The following is a 16,555-nucleotide window of genomic DNA, read 5'->3' on the forward strand; positions in this document are numbered from 1 at the left end:
TGTCTCTTCACATAAATATACTGGAGCTAAGAGCGATTTACAATGCTCTAAGTCTGGCAAAACCCCTGCTTCAGGGTCAGCCGGTGTTGATCCAGTCGGACAACATCACGGCAGTCGCCCACGTAAACAGACAGGGCGGCACAAGAAGCAGGAGAGCAATGGCAGAAGCTGCAAGGATTCTTCGCTGGGCGGAAGATCATGTGATAGCACTGTCAGCAGTATTCATTCCGGGAGTGGACAACTGGGAAGCAGACTTCCTCAGCAGACACGATCTACACCCGGGAGAGTGGGGACTTCATCCAGAAGTCTTCCACATGATTGTGAACCGTTGGGAAAAACCAATGGTGGATATGATGGCGTCCCGCCTCAACAAAAAACTGGACAGGTATTGCGCCAGGTCAAGAGACCCTCAGGCAATAGCTGTGGACGCTCTGGTAACACCGTGGGTGTTCCAGTCAGTGTATGTGTTCCCTCCTCTGCCTCTCATACCAAAGGTACTGAGAATTATACGGCAAAAGGGAGTAAGAACGATACTAGTGGCTCCGGATTGGCCAAGAAGAACTTGGTACCCGGAACTTCAAGAGATGCTCACGGAGGATCCGTGGCCTCTACCTCTAAGACCGGACCTGCTTCAGCAGGGACCGTGTCTATTCCAAGACTTACCGCGGCTGCGTTTGACGGCATGGCGGTTGAACGCCGAATTCTAAGGGAAAAAGGCATTCCGGAAGAGGTCATTCCTACACTGGTAAAAGCCAGGAAGGAGGTGACTGCACAACATTATCACCGCATTTGGAAAAAATATGTTGCGTGGTGTGAGGCCAGGAAGGCCCCCACGGAGGAATTTCAACTGGGTCGATTCCTACATTTCCTGCAAACAGGATTGTCTATGGGCCTCAAATTGGGGTCCATTAAGGTTCAAATTTCGGGCCTGTCGATTTTCTTCCAGAAAGAATTGGCTTCAGTTCCTGAAGTCCAGACTTTTGTAAAAGGAGTACTACATATACAGCCCCCGGTTGTGCCCCCAGTGGCACCGTGGGATCTTAATGTAGTCTTGGATTTTCTCAAATCCCATTGGTTTGAGCCGCTCAAATCGGTGGAGTTGAAGTATCTTACATGGAAAGTAACCATGCTACTGGCCCTGGCTTCAGCCAGGAGAGTATCAGAATTGGCGGCTTTATCATATAAGAGCCCATATCTGATTTTCCATACGGACAGGGCAGAACTGCGGACACGTCCTCATTTTCTGCCTAAGGTGGTGTCAGCGTTTCACCTGAACCAGCCTATTGTGGTGCCTGCGGCTACTAACGATTTGGAGGATTCCAAGTTGTTGGACGTGGTCCGGGCATTGAAAATATATATTTCAAGAACGGCGGGAGTCAGAAAGTCTGACTCACTGTTTATATTGTATGCACCCAACAAGATGGGTGCTCCTGCTTCTAAGCAGACGATTGCTCGTTGGATTTGTAGCACAATTCAACTTGCACATTCTGTGGCAGGCTTGCCACAACCTAAATCTGTCAAGGCCCATTCCACAAGGAAAGTGGGCTCATCCTGGGCGGCTGCCCGGGGGGTCTCGGCATTACAACTCTGCCGAGCTGCTACTTGGTCAGGGGCAAACACATTTGCAAAATTCTACAAATTTGATACCCTGGCTGAGGAGGACCTTGAGTTCTCTCATTCGGTGCTGCAGAGTCATCCGCACTCTCCCGCCCGTTTGGGAGCTTTGGTATAATCCCCATGGTCCTGACGGAGTCCCCAGCATCCACTTAGGACGTTAGAGAAAATAAGAATTTACTTACCGATAATTCTATTTCTCGTAGTCCGTAGTGGATGCTGGGCGCCCATCCCAAGTGCGGATTGTCTGCAATACTTGTACATAGTTATTGTTACAAACAAATTCGGGTTGTTATTGTTGTGAGCCGTCTGTTCAGAGGCTCCTACGTTGTCATACTGTTAACTGGGTTCAGATCACAAGTTATACGGTGTGATTGGTGTGGCTGGTATGAGTCTTACCCGGGATTCAATATCCTTCCTTATTGTGTACGCTCGTCCGGGCACGGTGTCCTAACTGAGGCTTGGAGGAGGGTCATAGGGGGAGGAGCCAGTACACACCACCTAATCCTAAAGCTTTATTTTTGTGCCCTGTCTCCTGCGGAGCCGCTATTCCCCATGGTCCTGACGGAGTCCCCAGCATCCACTACGGACTACGAGAAATAGAATTATCGGTAAGTCAATTCTTATTTTTTAATTAACTTTTTGGGAAATAAATGTGATTTATTTTAAAGCTTTCATTCAGTCTGATATTTCTTCATATTCTGTCTTTTCTTACCTTTGCTTTCATATTTAAATGTTGCGCCTGGATTTCATATTTTAAATCTCATAACCATTAAGGGTAACGGTTTGTCCTACGGCTGCAAATTTAAATCCAAAACCCCATTTCCTAAAGGAGTTTGCGCAGACAATATTTCCTTTATCTTGAATTTCTATTATCCCAAACATTGTCAGCAGCACTCCGAACCTAATAGATACGTACAAAGAAAAAAAGAAAAATGCTAATTTTAAGGCAGGAACGAATGAAAAAACTAAACAACATATTTAGTGAGGAAGATCTTCCGCAGGCAACACCAATACAGGTAGACAATGTCTGCACGCTCTTTCTAAGATATGAAAAATTACTCATATCTGAGATAAAGCAATGGTGGGACGCCACCACTCTAACAAAATATTTGGAAAATAAATTAATTCCAAGATGACTGCGGATCAATAAAGAAGCTTCGTTCAGTTCAAAAGATGAGTCTTTTGGGACCGAATGGAACCAAATCCTAGACGATTGCTCTTGTAAATTGATGGAGCTTATCGTCAAGGACAGACAAAGATCTCTAAAGGAAATTGAGAAAGAGATTGTGCTGACACAGGAAAAATTATTTCCAGTTCAGCATTTAGATGAATATAAAAAACTGGAAGATCTTACACAGCAACATCTAAACACCGTGGAGGACGAAGTGATTAAAATTAAACAAAAGAAGTATAGAAGAGATCTTCAAGACCACAAGGAAGGCTATGGGAAAAAAAACCCATCAACAAACCTCAAGCCACCAATTATCAACAGTTTAATCAGATAAACAAATCCAATGTATATCATGATGAGACCAATTCAAAGGAGATGGGTAAAGCACAGAACCATCCTAGGAATCATTACCAGGATTGGCAATTCCGGGGAAGAGGTCGACTATATTCATCAAGAAAAACTGAATATAGAGGTAACAAGTGGAATCACCACAAAGGAAACTATGAGAAAAGTCGTGAAAGGCAATATATCTGCCCTAGGGGGTATAGACACCAAAATGAATGGAGGAACAACGGAGGTAGAAATGGAAGTCAGAGAAGAGACAAAACGCAATCTAATCAAAGGAGCCATAGGGGCAATCAGGACAGTGGATTAGAATTTGGTCGACGGTCCACTAAAGCATGGGAAGGTTATCAGAAGGGGATCAACGAAGCAAAGAAGGAAAGTGTTAGAACTAAAAGGGAACTCCTTATGAATTTAGAAACCTATACTAAAGGAGCAAGCACGACAGGAAAACACCGGAATGATAAGAACGATCAGGATTATGAAAGTGCTGAGGAGAATATGAATCATTTTTTAGAGTTAGCAGAGCAAAGCATGCCAATGGAGAAAGCAGAGTGGAGTCTAACTCAAAAAAGAAAACTAAGACCAAGCGAGGAAAGAGAGGAGGAATACGCAAGAGGAGCAAGGGCGAAAATAAGGAAGTAAAAACCGAAGGGATCTTCAATATCAGCAGTGTCACTCTTACTAAACAACAAGAAACAGTTCTAAGTAAAGGGCTGAAATATGCACCCCAAAAGAACTTAAATAAATTCGAAACGTACATTAGTCTACATAAATTCGTAAGGAATTTGACACTGAAAAAATACTTTATGAAAACCCAGGAGGAAAATGTAGGCGCAATAGAATCTTCCACCTATCAACATACCACTCTGAAAAAGAAGTCCAAATTCTACCCTATTCACCAAAAGGGTCCCTTTATAGAGACATTTCAACGTATGGTGGAGAAGGAACTGGAAGACCTCACAACAAAAAATAAGAAGTACAACTTAACCACGCAAGAGCACAAGGCATTAAAAGAATTAGAAGCTAACCTTGATATATGCATCAAACCAGCAGATAAGGGGGGCGGTTTGGTGATTATGGATAGGTCGCAGTATATAGGAGAAGCCATGAAGATCTTAGAAGACACCTCCACTTATGAAAAGCTTTCCAAGGACCCCACGGGGAAATATGAAGAGGAACTGAAAAGCATGCTAAAAGAAGCACTCGATTTGGGGATTCTAAACAAAAAGGAGTATGATTACATCTATCAAAACCACCCCAAATTGCCAGTGTTTTATATCCTGCCGAAAATCCATAAGGATAAGAGGAATCCGCCAGGTAGGCCCATAGTGGCAGGAATAGATTCCCTCACCAGCAATCTCTCAGAATATATCGATCAATTCCTTCAGCCACTAGTACCTAAACAACAGAGTCATCTAAGGGATTCTATGGATATTCTACAAACCCTAGCGGAGTTTGATTGGAAAGAAGGTTACACTCTAGTCACTTGCGATATCACCTCGTTATATAGTGTGATTGAGCATGAAGAGGGATGTGAATATGTGGAAAAAATCCTATGTGAAGATAACACCATCCATCACCGACAGATTAACTTCATCATTGAGGCGATTAGATTTATTCTGAGCCACAATTATTTTTGGTTCGAAAACACCTACTACAGGCAGGTTCGCGGGACCGCGATGGGAACGAAATTCGCGCCGGGGTACGCGAACCTGTTTGTGGCGGAATGGGAGAACCAAAGGATTTGGGATAACAATCCAATGAGAAACAATATAAAATTGTGGAAAAGATTTATAGATGATGTGATATTCATCTGGTCGGGAACACAAGAGGACCTGGATGGATTCATTATATACATGAACCAGAATGAATTGAATCTCCGCTTCACTGCAAACTGCAGTAAAGAAAAAGTAGTCTTTCTAGACCTGGAAATTTATGTGGAGAACAATCTACTTGAGACCAGAACCCATCTAAAGGAAGTTGATTGCAACACCTACATTGAGAAGTCCAGTGCCCACCACCCAAACTGGCTCCGAAATATCCCGAAGGGCCAGTTTAAGCGATTAAAAAGAAATTGCTCGAAGAATGATGAATATCAGAAACAGGCAGAGGATATGACGAAAAGGTTTATGGAAAAGGGATATGATAAAACTGAATTAAAAAGGAACAGCGAAGAAGTAGGTGGACTTAGCAGGAATAGCCTCATGATTCCCAAAAACAAAGAAGAGAAGATGAAAAATTAGGTATCCTTCATCACCCAATATAGCTCCCAGGCAAGGGATTTGGAAGGAATCCTAACTAAATATTGGCCTATTCTACTAAAAGATGAGAAATTGAACCAACTATTCCCCAAGAAACCACGCCTTATATATCGAAGAGCAAAAAATCTTAGATCATCGCTAGTAAAAAGTGCCCTACACTCTAACACAAATAAGGTGGAAATACAGACTTGGATGAATAGTGGGGAAAGAAAAGGTTTCCACTACTGTTTACGATGCCAGAACTGTAAAAACTTAAAACAAACAAGCACAAGGAGTGTCCAGACCTTCTGTTCAAATACCAACAAAAAAGAATTCAAAATTGAAGATTCTGTCACGTGTGACACTAAGGGAACCATATATCTGCTGGAATGCCCATGTGGGCTACAATACGTCGGGAGAACCATTAGACCCTTAAAAATACGCATTGCAGAGCACATACGAAATATAAAAAAGAATGTGGAAACACACAGTGTCCCGGTACATTTTACAAACTTCCATAACAGCGATCCTGCAGGTCTGAAATTTGTGGGTATCAAGAAGATCAGGAACAATTGGAGAGGTGGCGATAAGATAATGGAGATATCCAAGGAAGAAGCAAAATGGATTTACTATATCGACACTATTACACCAAAGGGTCTAAATATAGATTTTGATCTAGCAGCCTTCTTGTGAATTAATGATTAGACGATTTATTATAGAAATGATTCATTATAAACACGATTATCCTTGTCCCCCTAGCACTATGATCTCCCCTTTTTCTTTTCCCTTTCCTTTCCCTTTCCTTTTCTTTTCTAATCTATGTCAGACTGAATGTGTTTTAATTAATGAAACAACCATATGATTAACAACTGATTGAATAATTAAGTTCAATCAAGGCATGGACTTAGCATATATAAAGTGAATAGAATTGGATTGCAGCTATCCCTGACGAAGCCCCTGAGGGGGGGAAACGCGTTGGAGCTGCACCGAGAGTCAATCACCCGAGTGAACGCTGACCGCTCACACCCCGCTCACACCCCCGGAAGCCACGGACCGCGAAACCGGAAGCCGGAGTGGTGCGTTCCACAACCCACCAGCAGTGCAGGACGAAGGAGCACTGAGGCTCTGGGAGGCGGCGGCTGGCCAAACAAACAAGGAGGAAGCCCGGATAGAGACGGAGAGCCGACAGCCGGAGCAAAAGGGCAGAAGGTACACCTGTATTGCGCACCGCTATCAGGAAATAGAAACAGTACATACTGCTATCCGGAATATTTCTGTCAGCCTACACCAGTTCACTTAGGGTGTGTATGGTCCTATTTTGTCACCATAACAATATATGAGACCTTAGTGTGATGTTCCATAGCACACTGTTTATATATACAAAAAAAAAAAAGCACGGTTTTAAAATACCGGAAGCCCTTGTGGCAAAAGGAAACCAGGTCTCGGGACATTTTAAGCCGATCAGGCTGTGACTGTGTGGATCTTTTTATATATAGGGACTGGTACTGGAGAAAGATTCTAGACATAAACTGTCCCATTCATTGTGCTCATACAGATTTTTAATTAACTTTTTGGGAAATAAATGTGATTTATTTTAAAGCTTTCATTCAGTCTGATATTTCTTCATATTCTGTCTTTTCTTACCTTTGCTTTCATATTTAAATGTTGCGCCTGGATTTCATATTTTAGAGGAACAGCTACGCCTGGTAGACGTGGACGTGGTTTCCAACAAACCAACACAAGTCGTCAGGACGCTAAGGTTACCGACAAGACAGTGGCATGACGGGCTACCAGCCCATCTCGGTTCGCCGATTGTGGGAGCACGCCTTCAGACGTTCCATTTGGCGTGGTTCCAGACATCCGCGGATGGGTGGATCCGCAATTTAGTGTTAAAAGGTTACAAAATAGAGTTCGACTGTCTTCCGCCACTGCGTTTTTTCAAGACAGGCTTGCCTCTGTCGGACGACAAGAGGGCGGTTCTGCAAATTGCCATTCAGTCCCTTCTGGATTCAGCAGTTTTGATTTCGGTACCTGTACACCAACAGGGTCAGGGTTATTATTCCAGTCTGTTTGTGGTACCGAAGCCGGATGGCTCAGTCAGGCCAATTTTGAACTTAAAGGGTCTCAATCGGTACGTAACTTACTACAGATTCAAGATGGAATCTCTGCGCTCAGTGATTGCAGGTTTAGAGCCAAAGGAATTCATGATTGCGCTAGATCTCAAAGATGCGTACTTACACATTCCGATTTGGCAGCCTCATCAGAGGTTCTTGCGGTTTGCGATACGCCAGAATCATTACCAGTTTCAGGCTCTACCGTTTGGCCTATCGTCAGCGCCCCGGGTATTCACCAAAGTGATGTCTGTGATGATAGCTCATCTCAGATCCCTGGGAGTGACGATAGTTCCGTATATGCTCATCAAAGCCCCATCTCAACAGATACTTCTCCAACATGCGCTGCTAACGTACAATGTACTGATTCACCACGGTTGGATTGTCAACTTCAAGAAATCACATCTAATTCCGTCTCAACGCCTTCAATTCCTAGGTATGATTTTCGATACGGTCAATCCAAAGAATTTACCTACCACAACAGAAAGTACAGATTATTCGTCATCTGGTACAATTAGTGCTCAAGCCACGCACAGTCTCGGTATATTTGTGCATTCGCCTCTTAGGCACAATGGTGGCGGCTTTCGAAGCGCTTCAGTTCGGAAGCACATGCTTCGGTCTCACACTGTCCAGGTGCAGTCAGACAATGCGACGGCAGTCGCATACATCAACAAACAAGGAGGAACGAGAAGCCGCATGGCAATGCGGGAAGTAGCTCGAATCCTAAATTGGGCCGAATACCACCAGGTGATATTGTCGGCAGTGTTCATTCCGGGAGTGGAAAACTGGGAGGCGGATTATCTCAGCCGTCGGGATTTTCATCCAGGAGAATGGGCATTAAATCCAGAAGTGTTTCACATGTTGGTTCAGCGGTGGGGTTATCCTCAGGTGGACCTGATGGCGTCTCGACACAATCACCAAACGCTCCAGTATGTGTCCAGAACGAGAGATCCAAAGGCAGTGGCGGTGGATGCTCTCACCGTCGCGTGGCCGTACAGCCTCGTGTATCTCTTTCCACCGTTTCCGCTGCTCCCTCTGGTGCAAAAACGGATCAAAAGAGAGTCTGTCACAGTCATACTAGTGGCGCCTCATTGGCCTCGGAGAGCTTGGTTCTCGGATCTCCGCGGACTACTCGCAGACGATCCTTGGCCGCTCCCACTACGTCCAGACCTGTTACAACAGGGTCCGTTCCTTTACCCCGATTTAGCGCGGCTGCGTTTGACGGGGTGGCTGTTGAGACCGCCATCTTAAGAAGAGAGGGCATTCCAGAATCGGTTATACCAACCATGTTACGAGCTAGAAAGCCGGTTACGGCAGCTCATTATTACAGAATTTGGCGTGCCTATATAGGTTGATGTGAAGCTCGTAAGTTTCCGACATCAGCTTTCAAGTTATCCCGTCTTTTGTTATTTTTACAGACGGGGTTAGATGGAGGACTGCGTTTATCTACACTAAAGGTGCAGGTATCTGCGTTGTCAATTTATTTTCAAAGACGATTGGCTCTATTGCCGTCGGTACACACTTTTCTGCAAGGTGTCCTCAGAGTACAGCCTCCATTCATTTCACCTACAGCGCCATGGGACTTGAATCTGGTTTTGGATTTCTTACAGTCTTCATATTTTGAACCCTTACAACAAGTGGATATAAAGTTTCTCGCTTGGAAAACAATTTTTCTTCTAGCCTTAGCTTCGGCAAGGCGTGTTTCAGATTTGGGTGCCTTGTCATGCAAGCCACCGTATTTGGTGTTTCATGATGACAGAGCGGAACTTCGGACGAATCCCGCTTTCTTACCAAAGGTAGTGTCATCTTTTCACATCAATCAACCAATAGTAGTTCCTGTGTTGACAGCACATTCTGGAACTCTAGATGTGGTACGCGCTTTATGCGTTTATGTATCCCGAACGTCTACAGTTCATAAGACTGATACGTTGTTTGTTCTCTATGATGCTGCCAAGCTGGGTTGGCCAGCGTCTAAGCAGACCTTATCCAGATGGATAAAACTGACCATACGTCAGGCTTACCTTCATGCTAGGTTACAGCCGCCTACATCGGTAACAGCTCATTCCACACGTTCTGTGGGAACTTCATGGGCAGCTGGTCGTGGAGCTTCTACGACGCAGCTTTGCCGTGCGGCTACATGGTCTTCAGTGCACACGTTTGTGCGCTTTTACAAGTTTGATACGTTTGCGGCATCAGCATCTAGCTTTGGCCGCCTAGTGTTACAGGTGCCAAACAGCTCTCCCGCCCACGGGGGAAGCTTTGGTACGTCCCAAGAGTACTCCAGTGACCAGGTAAATCCTTTTCTTTGAATCCATAGGGGGCACTGGACACCCACCCAGAGCAGTTTTACCTGGTTTGTGGTAAGTTCAGAGGATCTTATGGTAACACACTCTCACCGACTGGTTCAAATTATCAAGTGCTGGTTATGGTGTCAACTGTTTAGTTGTCAGTAACGTTAGGTGTCAACTTCATTGTTGTCCGTTATGTTATATGTAATACTCCATTGTCAACCTCTCTATAGTTCCTGTTCGGCTCAGTAAAAAACACTGAGGTACTCGGGGATATGGAGGGGTGGAGTGTTCTAAATTTAAATATTCAGTGCCCTGTTTCCTACGGAAGCCGTCCATATCCCAAGAGTACTCCAGTGCCCCCTATGGATTCAAAGAAAAGGATTTACCTGGTAAGTACCAAAATCCTATTTTTTCTGCTGCTTTATGGGGGTGGGGTAATTCAGATCTGATCGCAGCAGCAAATTTGTTAGCTAATAGGCAAATCCATGTGCAGTGCAGGTGGGGCAGATGTAACATGTGCAGAGAGAGTTAGATTTGGGTGGGTTATATTGTTTCTGTGCAGGGTAAATACTGGCTGCTTTATTTTTACACTGCAATTTAGATTTCAGTTTGAACACACCCCACCCAAATCTAACTCTCTCTGCACATGTTGTATCTGCCCCCCCTCCCCCCGCAGTGCACATGGTTTTGCCCATTAGCTAAGTAATTTGCTGCTGTGATCAGATCTGAATTAGGCCCTATACCCACTGTATTGCAGCAAACATACTAATCCCAAGCAGCCAGTACACTGTAAACTGCTACAGTGAGACACAAACACTAAATGTAGAAATAGTTCCGTAAGTCCGGGAATCGCTACCTGTGGTGGAGCATCTAACTCTCACCACGCACCTTGTGCCATATGGCACAAAAGGATGGGTGAATGAGGATGCCTGTAACCGTATAAGGGTCACACCAGGCCTGATTCAGACGCGGTTGTGGTTGTGTTTTATTTCTGCATCTTATGCTAATGATGCGCCTGATTTTCTCAATACTGAGACGCTCTCTTGCAATGGTACATTTCTGTCTCGCAGCGTCTTTAGAGGTCACAATCGGTGCACCATTGAAACGTGCATCAGCCCAATGTCAGGTCCAGTTTCTCCGTCGGACTTTGGCCTCCGATGTGGTCGGCTGTGCTTACAGAAACACCTGCGTGTGCTTAAGCCCCTCCCCCCCCCCCCCCACCCGCACCAGCCAGGAATGCCCACTGAATTCAACAGACGCTACATCCAAATTTGTTCTGCGTCTACATGAAGTAACAATCAGGACGCAAGCGCAGAAGAAAAAACATTGGGCGTTTTGCGTGAATGTCGGCATAGTGTGCGACTCTCAGTCAGGCCCACAGAGAATAACTATTGGAGGAGCACATTGACAAGTGTCATGCACAGGGTCATTTCCCTGTACAGGTTACCTGCAGACTTTATTATTATTATTATTATCCTTTATTTATATGGCGCCACAAGGGATCCGCAGTGCCCATTAAACAGTACATAATAAAATGAGCAAACAAGAAATCAGCACTAACACTTGTGCTGATTGTGCGTCACCTGAGACTAGCCCAGGGCTGTGACAAATCAGCCTTAGGCCAGGTACACATTAGAGCGATATCCGCACGATTTGTCATATCAGAACGACTAATAGTGCATATCGTCTAATGTGTATGCCCAGTTATGCGCTCCCGGGGGTCACATGCGACATCTTCTGATTGGCCGTGCTGCACAGCCAAACAGAAGATATCATGTGCGATCCGATGCAGTGTAATGAAGGACGGAAAGAGATGTCGTTCTGTTGGTCATTACATTGTCTAATGCAGTGGTCAGGGAACAGGGGCAAATTACCCCAAATGAGGTAAAAATGAAATTCCTGGGGGTAATGGACAGTCGCGCTGCCGAGACACAGCCCCGGGCGGCTCGCGATGTGACGTGCTGACGTCACACCGTGCTCCCTCCTGCCCGCCCTGTGCTGTGTTCCTGGCACGTCACACCACACTCCCTCACGCCCTCCCGTCCTACGCTGTCCTGTCCTCCCGCCCTGCGGCCCACCAACCCACACACAGAACTTGAAGTGTTCTGTGGCTGACCGCTGACTGAGTTCCGCAACATACCAGTGGGAAATTCACCATTACTGAGGTGAGGATGTGACCATCTGTCTCCTAAAAGTCGTGTCGTCCCCCTTTCCCCCTCATCCATCTTTCTTACATTCATTCTAGTGGTTTGTGGAGAAAGTGTTAATTAACCCATTCATTGCCAAAAAATAATTGTGTGTGTGTGTGTGTGTGTGTGTGTGTGTATGTGTATATATATATATATATATACACACACACACACACACACACACACACACACACACACACACACACACACACACACACACACACAGTATCTCAGAAATGCCATATACACCGTGATAACCACTATATATACACAATAATATATGATTTCCTTCCTCTCATATCAAGGGGGTAACGTCGGCGTATCTAAATATATTTTGGGGTAAAAGGTAAAAAAGTTCCCTGACCCGTGGTCTAATGTGTACCAGCAAGCTGCTATGGTCCGGGCCAAAGGAAATGGCCCTGATCATCTGCACATTTGCTGGTCGTGCTGGTGTGTACCTGGGCCCTACTTACCCCCGCTTTGCGTGCACTGGAAATATATGGGGGTATTCACCCGCATGCTGAGTTGCTTGGATCTGTGGTAAAGTCTTGTTACCGTAGCTACTGAATGGGCTTTTAAAACGCAGGGTGGTACATAGCCCCCAGTGCTACCGTCACCTGTGATCAAGAAGGGGCGTGGCATTGTGGTTTAAGATGTACAGAATTTGGTGTCAGAAAAGAATCTACAGGTCCGCTAGTCTGCCCCATTGCTATGTTTACATTTTGGGGTAGGGTTTTCTTTTTTCTTTATAATATTTTCTGATTATAGTGTATTTTTGTAATATTTATTATTTGTATTACTGTATTTATGAATTGCACTTGCTGACAGATTATCCCTATGGCACCTTTTAGTCTTCCTCCCTCCGTCTTCAAACTATGTGGTAGATTCACATAAGCGCAATTGCGGTTGGAACAAGGGAATATATGTTCTCTTGTTCTGGGAGGGTTAGGCTGTGGGGAGGGGGAACTAGGGTTAGGCACCTCCGCAGCGAAGTTAAGGTTAGGCACTATAGAGGGAGGTTAGGGTTAGGCTGCAGGGAGGGGGAGCTAGGGTTAGGCACTATAGAGGGAGGTTAGGGTTAGGCTGCAGGGAGGGGGAGCTAGGGTTAGGCACTATAGAGGGAGGTTAGGGTTAGGCTGCAGGGAGGGGGAGCTAGGGTTAGGCACTATAGAGGGAGGTTAGGGTTAGGCTGCAGGGAGGGGGAGCTAGGGTTAGGCACTATAGAGGGAGGTTAGGGTTAGGCTGCAGGGAGGGGGCGCTAGGGTTAGGCACTATAGAGGGAGGTTAGGGTTAGGCGGCAGGGAGGGGGAGCTAGGGTTAGGCACTATAGAGGGAGGTTAGGGTTAGGCTGCAGGGAGGGGGAGCTAGGGTTAGGCACTATAGAGGGAGGTTAGGGTTAGGCTGCAGGGAGGGGGAGCTAGGGTTAGGCACTATAGAGGGAGGTTAGGGTTAGGCTACAGGGAGGGGGAGCTAGGGTTAGGCACTATAGAGGGAGGTTAGGGTTAGGCTGCAGGGAGGGGGAGCTAGGGCTAGGCACCGCCGCAGAGAGGTTAGGGTTAGGCACTATAGAGGGAGGTTAGGGTGAGGCTGCGGGAAGGGAGGGTTAGGGGGCAGGGGACAGGGGAGAACAGCCTCAACTCACCCCTGTCGGCATATACACCATCAGGATCCCGGCATTGGTCTTCTGACCGCCGGGATCCCAGCTGACAGCATTACATACTGAATCCGTCTTAGAGTATATGGGGGCCTGTGGTGAAAGGTAGGGGTCAGTCATGGGCAACTATACAGTAGATTAAGCTTGTCCAGTTCTTTGTATCACCAGCAGAGTAATTTAAAGTCTGTTTGTTTTGTGTTTTTCATTTCATTGCATGTATTTAAAGTAGATATTAACAGTTGGATTTGTACATCTTCTCTGAGTGATGCCTAGAAGGCTGGGGACTTCTGGTTACCAGGGGGAGCATATATACCATATTCCGTGCACAGGAAAAGTGCCAGTTTTCCAATGCCCAACCCCTTCACATATTTTACCTGCCTATTGTCCTTTGTGTTTACCAAATTGTGAGTCAAAGGATCAACAGTCTGACTCAATAGAACATAGTAGGGAACCCATGGGGGTAATGACGTGGTCCGGTCTACCAGTAGTCACCCATTCCTGATTAGGTCAGTCAGTAGAAATTTTATCCTGGGGAAACTGAGCCAAGTACCCAGAGAGCCATAACATGGGAACCAAAGAGGTTGCCTCTGTCCCGTTTACCTTTTGGACATAGGTGATAGGAGGAACCTGTCAAGGTCTACCAGTAAGGAAGACTGGTCAAGATGTGAACCTGACAAAATAGGGCAGATGCCAGGGCTTGAATTCTGCAAAGTCCGTAGTAGGACCCCTTTCGGCATAACGGCGTCGCGATTGCCGGGATCCTGACGGGCAATATGTTAACTGCTTACCCGTAGTAGATCTGTGTGGAGTTTTCTCTGCATGACAAGAGGAGGGACAAGTGAATTAGTAGACAAAGGTTACCTCCAGAGGTTATAAGAGGACACTGGGCTTGATTCAATTCTGCGTGAATTGAACAGCGCCGGGAAGGAGCTCCTGGAGCTATTCAATTCAGCATACTGTTGTGTCGGAGAATGCTGGTTCTCGTTTCGTTGTGCCACTTAAAACTGTTCTGCATACCATGTCTGGCATTTGTGTCTGTGGTTGTAGATGCTGACCCCAAGATTTTCATGTGCACAATGCAACCTAGTGTCCTGTTTCATTTGAGTTGTTTTACAAATATAAAGAAGTAATCAGGCATGGCCTGGGAAGTATTACTACTCCGCTGCCAGAACATAACCTAAGGCATAGCTGTCTATGTAAGCTCTTCTTAATTGTGCAGACAAACCGTGCCCTTATTGGAGTGAGGTCAGATGTATACAATGTTCTCTCCAGCCTCACATAGTGGGGCCAGAGAAAAGATGGCACTAAGTTAGACATACATAAGTAGAAAGACACGTGCATGGAAAAATAACATCTTTCTGCATACATGCAGAGCTGCAAATACAGTATGTGTACCTGGGTTACATCATCTTCATCAGTAAGACTAGTTTGCACTTGCCCTATACCAGTAGTAAAAGAAAGTGCTTCCGAAACCCAGCCAATGTATATACAGTACATACGGGTGTGAAATCGCCTTTACTGATCTCTAAGTATGGGGGAACGCCCGCTACATTCTACCTCTCTATTCCAAAGTGTGGTGGTGAGCAGAATACACTATGTAAAGACAACATCCCCCCCCCCCTTGCATCATCCAACCATATCTGAGTTATGCCCCGTGTTTAGTTTGAACAGTTTATTTTCATTCTTGTCATTTGTCCACCTACCATATATCCCAGCGAGTGAGTACGGTGGTTGTGGTTTGCTGGAATTAATTTGTTGCGATCCTCAGTCTTTTCAAATTGACGGGAATAATGTTAATGATATGGGTTGACATGTAGAAAAATAGATTTTTCTTGATTCAAGCTGTGACTCCCAAATGTAATATGATGTGTATATGACAAAAGTGTAAAAACTCTGTTGTGTGGATGACACTGTATCATACATTTAGGGATTGTTCTCCCAAATATAATTGTTCTCCCATTTTGCCTTAAATAAGTTTGTGTGACTTTGTGGGACATGTACGGAGAAGTGAGCCAGTGGAGAAGTTGCCCATGGCAACCAATCAGCATTGATATGTTGGAGATATAATAATAATAATAATAATAAATAAGGTGACAAATGTACTTTCCCCATGTAAGCTGAAAGCTGCCCTGCCACAGTTGTTTGCACAATATGATTTTGATTTGTCTATGCCAGTTTCCGGCTTGCCTAGGTTATTATCTTTCTAGAAACAAATGTATGGCCTCATCAATGTTTAATGATTGATGTGGGTTCTAGGAGGGAGCAGGTCCAAAGTGCTAAAGGTGAGCGCACAGTGGTGGTCATTCCGAGTTGTTCGCTCGCAAGCTGCTTTTAGCAGCTTTGCACAAGCTAAGCCGCCGCCTACTGGGAGTGAATCTTAGCATAGTAAAATTGCGAACGAAAGATTAGCAGAATTGCGAATAGACACTTCTTAGCAGTTTCTGAGTATCTCCACACTTACTCGGCAACTGCGATCAGTTCAGTCAGTTTCGTTCCTGGTTTGACGTCACAAACACTCCCAGCGTTCGCCCAGTCACTCCCCCGTTTCTTCGGACACTCCCGCGTTTTTCCCAGAAACGGCAGCGTTTTTTCACACACACCCATAAAACGGCCAGTTTCTGCCCAGAAACACCCACTTCCTGTCAATACATTACGATCACCAGAACGAAGAAAAAACCTCGTAATGCCGTGAGTAAAATTCCTAACTGCATAGCAAATTTACTTGGCGCAGTCGCAGTGCGAACATTGCGCATGTGCAATTAGCGGAAAATCGCTGCGATGCAAAGAAAATTACCGAGCGAACAACTCGGAATGAGGGCCAGTGTTTGCTGACTGGACACCAGAGCGCGATATAAGACGGAAGGTACGCGGAACGTTCAGATTATCATTAGCAAACTCTCTCCGCTTGCTAACAGCATTTATCGTGACCTCAAATAC

General features: G+C 45.3%; 1 protein-coding gene across 7 annotated transcripts in view; it reads left to right on the top strand.

Moving 5' to 3' along the window:
• The window catches only part of SZT2 (SZT2 subunit of KICSTOR complex), a 295,338-nt gene that overhangs the window by 41,711 nt on the left and 237,072 nt on the right, over positions 1–16,555 (top strand). The window lies entirely within an intron of this gene.

The sequence above is a fragment of the Pseudophryne corroboree genome, chromosome 9 (assembly GCF_028390025.1).
Source record: "Pseudophryne corroboree isolate aPseCor3 chromosome 9, aPseCor3.hap2, whole genome shotgun sequence".
Classification (NCBI taxonomy): domain Eukaryota; kingdom Metazoa; phylum Chordata; class Amphibia; order Anura; family Myobatrachidae; genus Pseudophryne; species Pseudophryne corroboree.